The 12,076-nt window shown below is 43.5% G+C and overlaps 1 protein-coding gene across 2 annotated transcripts in view; it reads left to right on the forward strand.

Moving 5' to 3' along the window:
- Positions 1-4,954: 4,954 nt before the first annotated feature.
- The window catches only part of LOC130189368 (neurabin-2-like), a 29,621-nt gene continuing 22,499 nt past the window's right edge, over positions 4,955-12,076 (forward strand). For both annotated transcript variants that reach the window (XM_056408171.1, XM_056408172.1), the window contains exon 1: positions 4,955-5,037. The gene's annotated coding sequence lies outside the window, so the exon portion shown is untranslated. The remainder of the gene's footprint in view (positions 5,038-12,076) is intronic.

The following is a 12,076-nucleotide window of genomic DNA, read 5'->3' on the forward strand; positions in this document are numbered from 1 at the left end:
TCTTGCTTATGGGAACGACATTGAGCATTTGAGTCACTCCACAGACCTCTTCTGTTTCACCACAACCCACCTTTTGAATTTATACTACTAGAGATTACTCTTGAAGTGATTGATGTCTACCTTCTAGTGCTCCTTGTCTAACTGATAGTGCTAATTAAAAAAAGAAGCGATCTCTAATTGATGACACGATTCCTTCTGTATTTGATTGGACTCCTCTTCGTCTTAGAGCAGTCCCAGATCTATCACCATCATCTGACAGGATAGGCTGCCTCTCTTCTGAGCAACAGTGTGTCTGAGATCCTCTGGAAGAGACATAACCTGGAGGAAGAACTACCTCAGTAAAGACCCTCGACCAGACTGAATTTATCAAGCAGGTCAAGAGCTTGCCAACTGTCTAAGCTAATCTAAAAGCAAGAAAGTATATGTTTGGAATGGTCTTAAAAAACATCCCTCTTTAATCCGTATATGCCATGCAGCTCTATTATATTAAAATAACAAAAAATAAAAAAACAACCCAGACTTCTTCTTTCACAGCCTGACCCAGCTTGAGACAGAAGCCTGTCTGTGTCGCGAGCATTCCTATAACTTTAACAGGTATGTTTTAACTAGTAGGGAAAAGATTTCTTCTTTATTTAGTGGTAGGGACATAAATAATAATCTCTTGCCAACCACAGTTGCTCGAATCCTCAAAGTGGGATAGGCTGTGGGAAACCGTTTTTATTTGGAGGTTATTTGGAGGTTTTTCAACTATCTTCCGTGACCAATTTTTTCGCTGTTTTACTTCTCCTAACCCCTGTCTCTTGACCCCCATCCGGCTGGGCTCGCGTACAGCGTTTGCCTTATATATGTGTCTCTCTGTTAACTCTGCTGTAACCTGCTCTGCTCTTGACCCGCATTACTCATTCTCAGCTAACCTGTACTTAAACCCTCCCACAGAGAAGCCCACTCATCTAGAGTCTCCCCTCCCTACAGACCGAATCTAACCTCCCCCTTCCTCTCAAAAGACTTGATTTCAAGTAAAATCAGTTTTCAACGACTTTCCATTTCAATAGTTTGATTTGAGAAATTTCCATCAGCACAAGAAAACCAACACCGAGCTGACAGATGGCAGACAAAGGACCTTACTCTAACCTCAGGCAGATAACGGACCTCTCTGTCCTCTCTCTGTTAAGACCTTAGTGCTGCATTCTTGACGACTGATTGATTCCGACGACAGGAGACTGGGCAATTAATTTGGCATTTTCAGGCGGCATTTGGTTGATCATTTTAAATTTGTAATCGATCATCTTTGTCAGGTTGTACGTGTAATGACGGGACCAACCACCAACGTTAACTTGATCCTTGAGGTTCCACAAGGTTCATTGCTTGGGTTTTATTTATTATACATTTCTTTCTTCATTTATATTATCATTATATCAACTATACTTACTTCATTTGTTATGCAGATATATTTAACTATTAAAACTAATAGAATGCAATAAAAACAAACTCTGTAAAATTCAAATGTAAATAAACAAATACACCTGCAACTTGCTTGCTTCTCTGAATGAAAAAACATAAAACAAATTAATACACTCACTCCTTCGGCCCTGAGCATTCATGGCTCAATTATCACTGGCATTGCCTTCTGTTTGGCATTCAATTGCCACTGTAAAGAATCTTACTTTATCTTTGAAGGCTTCTCTCCCACCTAGCAAATCTCAAGCTTTCCATTCTTTCTTTCATCTAAAATCTATTTCTCAAAAAGATAAAGATGCAGAAAAAAATCAGAATCATTGGTCTCAAAAAGACTGCATTTTCCGAGACTGGATAGCGTTCGTTGTTTCTCTTTTTCTCTACCCTGCTCTCTTTAGGTCCTGCTCTGCTCCAGAATATCACTAAGGTGATTCTTTCTCACACCAAGAGCTTCACTCGCTGCTAAACTGCAACAGCCCAGTAAATCAATCTAACTTGCAAAATTCTTCTCCCCACCACTCCATCACTTGATGCCCATTCTCTTAACCTCTTAAGATACTTCATTGCCAATTAATTTCTACTACTATATTGTGCCCACTAGAGAGCTACTACTAAATGTCTCAGTAAGAGCGGGGAGTCTTAAAAGCAGAATGGAGCCTCTTTTCCTTGGATAGCCAAAAATTTTGGTTATCAGACTGCGTCACCAGGAAGTCACAGAGAGACAGACCTTTCAATTTGACAGAGACAGTAGTTAGGTTTGAAATGACTGTAGGATTAACTCCTCATTTGAGATGCTCTATTAGGCTTATAGCTGCCACGCTTTTGCTCTGAGCTGTGAATCAGCTATCTTTTTTTAGCTGCAGGGATGAATTTTCATCTCTCCTGGCACTATAACCTCTTTCTTTTTCTCCCAAGTCCTTTTTTTTCTCTCTCCCCTCATGGGGTTTCTCACCCCTTGAGACGGCATAGATCCCATCTGCCTGATGCAGGTCATGGGGCCCTATCCTCCTCTGCTCGATACTTATCACACTGTCCTTAGACTGCCGGAATTTGGACACGCAATGTAATTTATTAAACCTGGAGATTATATCTGATTTTTATACATTTCAATTAAAGGTGCAAAGTTAAAGAAATCAACATTTACTGGAAAAAGATCACTTTCAACATTCAAAACATATTACCCAACGAAATAATCAAGCTCAATAATTTCTAATTGTTTTAAACCCCGCAAAATAATGGACGGATTGTCTCAGCTCTCTATATAATGAGGCACAATTGTCCTCAGGTACAAGTGGAAAGAGAAAATATGGCCCAAAAGCTGAAAATTGAAGTTGGTTTTTTAAAGATTCTTCATATCGCTTCTGAAAACACACCTTTACTCATGTGGACGAACTGTTTTGGTTTTTGAAATTGGTTTACCAAAAGGTCATAGGTTCACAAAAGCAGTGAAATATCTGAATACAATGCTAGATACATGAAACTAAATGTTGTATTATCGTTTTTTGAGTAAAAATGATGTGATCTGTCACACATTCACCAAAATGATAAAGATGGGACTGAGAAATGACTTCATATTGCAGATAAAGCTTCATGTGGTGTGTGCAAATAAAAAATGACCATTAGATTTTTTCTTTCTTCAAATAAATATGTATTGTACATAAATGAATGAAAAAAATCTACATTATACACATGTTGAGAAATAGAAAACAGAACACAACTATTGACACAGACTATTTACAATATGGCTTCACTATAATAACATGTCATCGTTGTGGATCTCTTCTGGCTGCGTGTTCCTCCTCGTGGCTCTGCAGCTCCTCCGGAGGCTCCGCTCTGCTCGCCAAAATCACTGCGGCTGTTTCTAAATGAGCCTCACCTGTGTGGTGGGGAGGTCCTTTGTGATTTACTGAGTGTTCATTGGTTGTTTTTTTCGCAAAATGTTGACAGACAAACGGATTGACCAATCACGGTGAAGGGTTTTGTGTGAGGAGTACGTTCCGCGCCAACGCACACCGGAAGTAAACAAAGCTGCGATTTGGACAAGTTCGGCGGGCCGGATGTGGCCTGCGGGCCGTAGTTTGCCCATGTCTGGGTCAGACTACCTTCGGCTCACATTCGACTATCATTTTCACAAAAGAGGACACAAATTAAAATTTAAAAGAGGAAGAAAATATCCCCAACACTCGCACTGCTATTAATACGATTATTGATACTCCTAAATGATAATAATAATCAGTATACGTGTATTCTTAGCTGTAACTGTTTGATTACATTAATAACAATGTTACCGTGTGTTAGCATGAAGCTAAATCAATGTCGCAGTTCTTCCCAGTGACCACCTGAGGGCAGTAAAGACTAATTAATTAATTAACGTCGACAGTCACCCCCTTTCTGAGCGTCACACACGATAATACCATTTCCGGTGGAGAAAAGGTTTCAAAATAACGGCATGGCAGATATGTGAAAAAGTCAAAGGAAAAACAATATGCAATAAGGAGCAGGTCATTTAATTAGGTTTATTATTATTATCATTTTCAGTGATTACAAAAAAAAGTTATTTATTTGTTTTAAATACTGGTTATACGCGCAAGAATCCTCATCCATGGCACCTTATTGTCTCCTGACATGTGACAGGGTCAATAACATTATATAATGTATATATATCTATTTTATATAACAATTATATATACATATTCTAAAATACAGGTTCAGGTTACTTTAATTGTACCCGGGTAGAGATGGTTCCCAGTGGAAAGTGAGGCATTCATCTCGACAAAACATTACAATCAACACAAAAAACAAGACAGACATGATGATAAGAGTACACAAAGCCACACTTGTCTAATTACATACAATATAAATGTTATATATATATATATTGTTGTGACTTTTACTTACAAATGCATTGTGGTATCAATAAGTACTTTTACTCAACCATACACCACGAGCCTCCTTTAGTGTAGTTTTAGTGCATTTGGCCAACAGGAGTCGCTGAATCGCCACGTGGTGACTGACATGCTGCGTTCACTGACCCGTCAGCCGGCCAGCCGCCAGAATAAGGTCACCCAGTTAAAAACAGAGAGGAAGTGGACGCGATGCCATGAGGCCAATCGGCTGTCTGAGCACGTGACGTAATGACGTCTGTCAGTGGATGAATTGGTGAGGTAAACACGTTAAAACGATGCCAATACGCATCTTCTGAGGGGGGAGAACTACTTATAAGACACCTGATGGTCAAGAGGAGGGAGGAGGGGAGGGGGGAAAGGGCTGTAAAGGAGGGAAAAAAGAGGGAGTGAAGTAAAAGAGATTTAGAAGAGAAAAAAAAGATAGAAATCGAATGAGCAGAGGAAAGAATAGCAGAGGAGAGAGAGAGAGGGAAGGATGGATGGATGGAGGAAAATTATGGGAGGGGGAAGGGGGAGGGGGGGGGTGTAGAGGGAGGAGCAGAAGAGAGGCTGGCACTCAGTCTGTTCTCTCGCAGGAGGAATCAGCAGCGGCAGCCAGCAGCAGGACAATGGACTGTCTCCCCTACGGATCCTAACAGGCACCGGGGCTGCTGCTCGTGACTAACCGGAATACGCGGTAAGGATGACGGCGCGCGCCTCGAGCTGCGGGAGAAACAAACACAAACAAATCTGCGGTTTAGAGTTTGAGAGACGAGAGTCTGCAGGAAGGAAGGAAGCGACGCAGAGCAGCAGACAAGACAGCCAGCAGGGCCGCGTCGTCCGCGCGCCTCCGGGTCGTGAACCGGCCGGTGACACGTTATAACACAGACACTACCGGGGCTGCTCCGTGTCATTGTTGTGTACGTGCTGCATGTATTCGGCGTGATAACTCGTAAAGCAGGGGGGCGGAAAAAAACAAGAAAAAAATACACATCCGGAATGCGCGTGCCTGTGTGTTCGTCTCTTTTTCAGAAAAAAACGTCGCGGCGGAATTCGCTTAGAAATGTTGCTGTTTTAAACTCTCGCGCGTGCATGTTGAAGTGAACGCCACTAAAACGACGCGAGCGAACAGTTATTCGGATACCGCGACGTCTTCTGGCAATTTCGGGCGCACGAACTATTCATAAAAACCTTCTTTTCATTCAAGTTCAAACCGAAATCTCGATGCGCGAGCACAGCGCGCGTCGCTGTAGTTTTGACGGGAGACATTAGACACAGTTGACATTCTAACTATTCGAAGGCTCGTGCGTGTGTTACGCGCACGGCCGAATTAATCCACGTCGCGCGGCGATGCGCGGCAGCCGGAACGTTGTATCTGGCGAACATGCAGTTCGCGCTCCTCGAGCGACGCCACAATAAAGACTCTTGTTTTTCGATGGAAGTTCGGCGCGAGCGGCGGCTGCCAACAAAGCCTCTCTCTAGCCAGCAGCAGGAACAGCAGGAGCACGCACTGTGCGCGCGCGCGTGTGTGTGTGTCTGCCAGCCAGAAACCGTTGTCGCACCAGGTCAGGCCCGGGAGTCTCCTCCTCGACAGATGCAGGGATTGTGGGGCGAATAGACGGGAGTCATTGTAGTTCTGCCATAATGTGGCTTCTGTTGAACGGCGCGCGTGACGCACAGACGAGAGATGGTGTGCGGGCGCGGAGACTTTTAGGGGACCCATTATCATTAACCCCTGTGCGAACCGGAGAGCACATTGCGCGTCAGCGGCGGCGAGTGTCTGTCTCGAGCAGGACTGCGTTCGGCCGTCGTGCACGCGCACGGCTACACATGGTGCTACACACACATAGCTCCAGTCCTCCAGTGATGAAGGTCATTGTTGCCAGAAGAACCACCACTCTGTGTGTGTGTGTGTGTGCGTGTGCGTGTGTGTGTGTGTGCGTATGTGTGTGTGTGTGTGTGTGTGTGTGTGTGTGTAGCCTGTATTTAGTGATGGGAGGGGCTGCTTCTCCCATCAATAGTGATTTTTCTTAAGTCAATAGTAATTTACCTCAATATTCTGAGGATTATTGGTGCCCATGGTGGATGGGCTGCGATGGTTTTATTTTAGATTGTGTTGACCTGACCGAGACAGTGTGTTTGTGAGGAGGAGGAGGAGGAGGAGGAGGGTGGGTAGCTCTTGGTAAACACATTAGATTTTAAAATCAGCACAGCATCCTTTAATAGACCAACATCTGTTTAATTAAAAATGTTCTGGTACGTTTTAAATCGCAAGGTTGGCCGTACAATCCCCGGCTTCCTTCCGTCCGCAAGTCAAAGTGTCCTTGGTGCAAGACATCGAATCCCAGAGTCACTGGGAGTCCATTGTCAGGGAACGACTTGCAACCTTGCACAACAGTGCCGCCGCCATCAGTGTGTGTGTGTGTGTGTGTGTGTGCGTGCATGCGTGTGTGAAGGAGCAGAAAGTTGTCCGGAGGTTTAAAAACAAAACATAAATGATGATTTCAGTCCACACTGTCTCCTCAGCTGTTTTTAATGACGGCACCAACATTAAGGACAATGTCTTCTAAATGGAGACGACTAAGGAGAGGACCCCGAACAAATGACAGTAAAGCAAACCCCCTGAACCACAAGGGATTATGGGTAGCAGCAGACGGATGAAGTCTTTCCTGGAAAGGCGGGGAGTCAAATTAAATCTGTTCCGATGGAGACAGATTGTGTTTGTCTGTGTTGTGCATGTCAGGTTTGTGTGTTTGTCAATGAGACGAAGAGCCACCAGATTGGTCTCGACAACAACGGGAAAAAAGGCCAGGAGCTGTGTGTGTGTGTGTGTGTCTGGGTGTGTGTGTGTCTGTGTGTGTGTGTGTGTGTGTGTGTTTCTAGTGTCGCCTGAAAGAGCTCTTCTCTTTACATCGGATTTGCTCGCTTATCACATGATCAGTGTGTGAACACCTAATGTTTGGCAAGACATGTAAAAGTTTGTGTGTGTGTGTGTGTTTATATGTATGTGTGTGTAGATCTTTCGTACATTTCCCCAGAGTGAGTACTGTTTTCAACATTTGATTTGGCTGGTTTGAAGTGTGACCCAAAAACCGTTCCCCTCTGTGTCGACGCGGCGTCTGTCAACATCCATCCAGGAAAAGGATGCGAGCTCCCGCACAACATGAATCGACATGTTTGTAATCCACCTTCAGTTCGGATGCACGTTGCAGCATATTGTGTGCAAAGTAGCCGCTGCGGTGAAGGAGTGGAGTTTTGGGTGCAAAGCTGAAACTGGACAAAATAACATTGGTGACCCCCTGACCTTCACCGTGTGTTTGACAATTATGGATTTGATGAACTGTAAGGCCTTATGGTGATGCCTTTCAGGTTCTATACATCACATCACATGTCATTTAGCCAACGCTTTCTATCCAAAGCGATTTACAATCATGTTACATTCACACAGGGAGCCATTCTGGGTCTTGCTCAAGGACACATCGACTAGGGCGGGAAATAAACCGCCAAGCCCCTTGATTGAAAGACGGACTTGCTAACCTCTGACCCACAGTCGCCCTATATGGGATTCAGGGCAAACAACCGTCTGTAAAGTTATAGTGGAGCTTCCGGGCTTCTCTGTGCTATGTTTATGTATCTGGACCGGTTGTAAGCTAAGGCTCTCTGTTGTGCCCCACTAGCTAGCTGGTAGTAGCATCCCCCCCCCCCCCCCAAGATTCCCACAGTTCATCCTCAGCGAAATACCGTTAGCTCTGTCGTTTGTACTGCTATTTATTTTTGTTTCGTGCTAATTGACAAGGTGACACGCTAAATGTGCGTGTCATGACTGATGTATTCTAATGTTAGCATTGCCGTTGTGCACATGCTAACACTTAGCTCAACGCGCTGCTGTGCTAAAGGGCAGCCTCAAAAGAGCGGCTAGCACGGCTGTGGACTCACTTGTTGTCTGCCCTTTTATAGACTACGGGATGAATCAATAATTCAATGAGAAAATAATTGCCAGATTAAGCTCCACGCTGGACTGACGGTTGTCTCAAAGTGTGCGATGTGCATCGCTGCGCCTCTGACGTCTGAAAAGCCAATGGAAAGTTTCACTGTCGCGGCTTGTTCGGAGAAAAGCTTTTGACTGCGGCTTGATGAGGGACAATCAACACACCATCAGTTAGTGATGACATCACACTAAGCCGTTGCAGGGCGCCCTCGTTTGGGTCTCTTTGGTCTAAACCCGGGTGGACAATTCGCCTGGAGTATTTGGCATGTTCAGACTCGGGCAAACAAAGGACAGGGCAAGACTGTGCACGACCAGACCACTTCAGTTGTGTATTGAGGAGCGGCGGATCGAAAGCAGTTGGCGCTGTATCCTCACACCTCAGCTGTGAATTTTCACACAAAGCCCACAGTGGGACGGACTCTGCTGAAAAAAAGAAGACAAAAAGAGAGATGGCTCGGTCCACAGTCGATTAATCAAAGCGCCTGAGTTGCAAAACACATTTATGTTTCATGGAGTGGCCAACAGCTATAGATCCTTGTGTAATTAGTACCAGTCAGGGCCCCTAACTTAAAATTTTAGGGGCGCAAGCAGAAAATTTAGGGGCGCACACTATAAATCGACTTGCAAAGTGTTCCCATCATTTTTACTGTATTACTGATAAATAATTTGACAATATACAATCTTATGCCTGTTTGCCTTCATGAACTGCAAAACATTCACAACAGAGAACTCTTCAGAAGTTACTGTATTGAGTTTCAACATATTTTAAGAGAAAACATACCGTGAGCATGTGCATGTTGCACTTCGATGTGGCCAATCAAAACATTTGTTGGTTTCTAGAGATGCACCGATCAGGTTTTTGGTGCCGATCACCGATCACTGAAATCAGTATCTGCCGATCTGATAATACCGATCACCGATCACGGTGTCGATTGAAGCATTCTATTTATTGTGTAGCATTATTGCCTAGGACTATGAGGAAATACATATATAAAGCAACTCAAACATTAAAGAAATTACCGATTTCTTTAAACATTTAGGACTTTTACTTTGAAAAATTTCCTAATTGATACATTAAAATTGTTTGATTGCTATTGTAGGGGATTTCAGATATGTATGGAACACATCTGCATCATTCATTTCCTGGAACTCTTGGGGAAATCTATTTACAGGACTTTTCTTAACATACAAAAGTCTGACTTATTTTTATAAACTCTTCCTTGGTCCAGTAAAAATGTTTTAATGTTAGCATAATTTAAGCTAAATCTCAGAAACGATCTCAAAAGATACAAAATCAGTTAATTGTTTACTTTTATATGTTCGTGTATGATTTGTCGACATCTTATTTTGAAAAACGGATGTTGTTTCACGTGGTTCTTTCCGCTAACTTTGCAAAACCGGATGTTGTCACTTAAATCCTTCCGCTAACTTTATCAAAACCCTCACGCGCTCCCGATCGAATGTGTTTACCGTCAGCATCAGTCTCTAGGGGCAGACATGGAAGTGTCGGCTGAGTTGACCCAGAGATTCAACTCGGGGGACGGGGACGCCGCTCGGTGGTGAGGATCCCCTCTGACCTCTCACTCTGCGGCCCTCGCGATCGTCTCCGTTGCGATGCGCCTCTTTTCACACATTAGCCTATAACCGTGGTCATCCCCCCCCCCCCCCCCGGCTCTCACACACAGGCCAGCCTTCTTCTTCGGTTTTCATCTCCTTTCTTCGTCGGTTAGCAAACCAGTCATTCAGGCATTACCGCTAACTATAGTGGGCTGAAGTGTAGAACAAGTTTGTCAGCAACACAAATATTTAATAACAACAAAAAATCTGCTAATTTACTGGTCGCGCATGCGCGAGTTGATGAAAAATTTACTCGCACTGTGTCTAATTTTAGGCGCAAAATGCGACCATTTGGTCGCAGTCTGGAGCCCTGCCAGTGCAGTGGCCGTTCATATGCATGCCTGTTCTGTAACAGTTTAGCTCCACGCCTTCCTTTTTGTAATAGTTGTTTTCATCCTGTCACACCATCTCGTCAATCCAACTCCCCTCACCTGCCTCTGATCACCTCGTTAGTCCCTCATTCCCTTCACCTGGTCCTCACGCCCTTCTCACCTGCAGTCCATCCCCTCATTAGTCCCTCACTATTTAGCTCCCTCACTTCCACTTGTCCTCTGCCAGATTGTCTTGTGTTTTCGTGCCAAGTTCTCCAGTGTTATTAGAGTCTATTCCTGACCTGCCTGTTCTGACCCTGCCTGCCTGCCCTGACATCTGATTCTCTGCCACGCCCCTTTTTGGACTTGTTTGCTTCTTCGACTGATCTCCCGGTTTTGACCCAGCCTGTTTCCAACCAAAGACAGTAATCTTTGTTACTCCTGTCTGAGTCGTGCTATTGGGTCCACTCTAATAGCAGCGTGACATGTTCAGAAAGTGGTCGGATACTTTTGTGTTGCTGCTTTCATGCAAGAGGAACAGCTGACATGAGAGTACCTGCTCCGCACGCCCACGTCATTATATTATTTACAGTACTGTTACAGTGACAACAAAATGCAAATAATATTTTTTTACGAAGTTTGCTCTGTAAGCTCGTCACAAAATGGCTAGCATGACCGTGAAACGTGGAAGTCATTTGCCCAGAGAGATGGAACCTGAAAGTTCACAGCTGTTTTTCTTCTAATCATCAAATTATAATGAGATAATAATTTTTCTTGAGACCTCTACATATATAGATCAAACATGTAGTCACGTTTTCATCACAACCCGCTTTTATTCGGTCTCAGTAAGTTATTGTCCGTACTCTGTATCCATTTGTTCATTTTCATTGTCATAGCTTATAAGCAATTTAGTACTTGTGTGTGTTGCACAATGTCGGTCTCATTGCCAGTGATGTCGTACAGTGCAGAACTCTTAATGAAGCCTGATGAAAACATCACACTTCACTGTGTGTACAGACCGCCAAACGCAATCAGACAGTTAATAGGATCGTGATCGTAAGAAAGCAGCTTCATGTCTGGGGACAACGCGGGAGGGTTCTCTGTATTCATGCGCTGACTTTGCCACAAAGTAAATTTGGCATTCTGAGCGGCAACATTACACACACACACACACACCGACACGTGAGGCGAGGTCACAGTGACTCAGCATTTTAATTGGATTATTTTGACAGCTCCTGCAGCACCATGTGGATGTTATTAAATACACAGCGATGTCATTACTGGCAACTCTTTTTGGATTGGTCATTTTCCGTCGATGCTCGATTATGGATGAAAAACTTAAAGGCCAACTTCAGCGTTTTGGCTCCAAGTTGGGTCACTTATGAGGATGAAAGTGATCAAAATTCTAACGACTGAGGCAGAGATATACGGCATTTTACATTTCCTGTAGTGCAACACAACGTAATCTTTATCATTTTTTTAGACTTCCCCACTGGTTTTCTCTTGAAGTTTCCAGCCAAGATAAATAACCCTGACAATGCTGTTGAGAAAGTTTAGAAAGAGCCACACGATAAATCATACTTATTAATAATGCAACGCACTCTTAGGCATTTGTTTTCTTTTTATTGCAGAATGACTTATTTGCAAGAAACTTGTAAACATTTCTAATTTACATAATATTTAAAGTTGTGCTATTGTTTGATTCTTTTGAAGAAACTATATTTGAACAGATCTGTCAATAAGAACTCAACATTTGTCGAGTGTCATTTCACTTAGTTTCATATCATCAATAATAGAATACTTAGGGTTTTTGTTGGTTG

The sequence above is a fragment of the Pseudoliparis swirei genome, chromosome 23 (genome assembly GCF_029220125.1).
Source record: "Pseudoliparis swirei isolate HS2019 ecotype Mariana Trench chromosome 23, NWPU_hadal_v1, whole genome shotgun sequence".
NCBI lineage: Eukaryota > Metazoa > Chordata > Actinopteri > Perciformes > Liparidae > Pseudoliparis > Pseudoliparis swirei.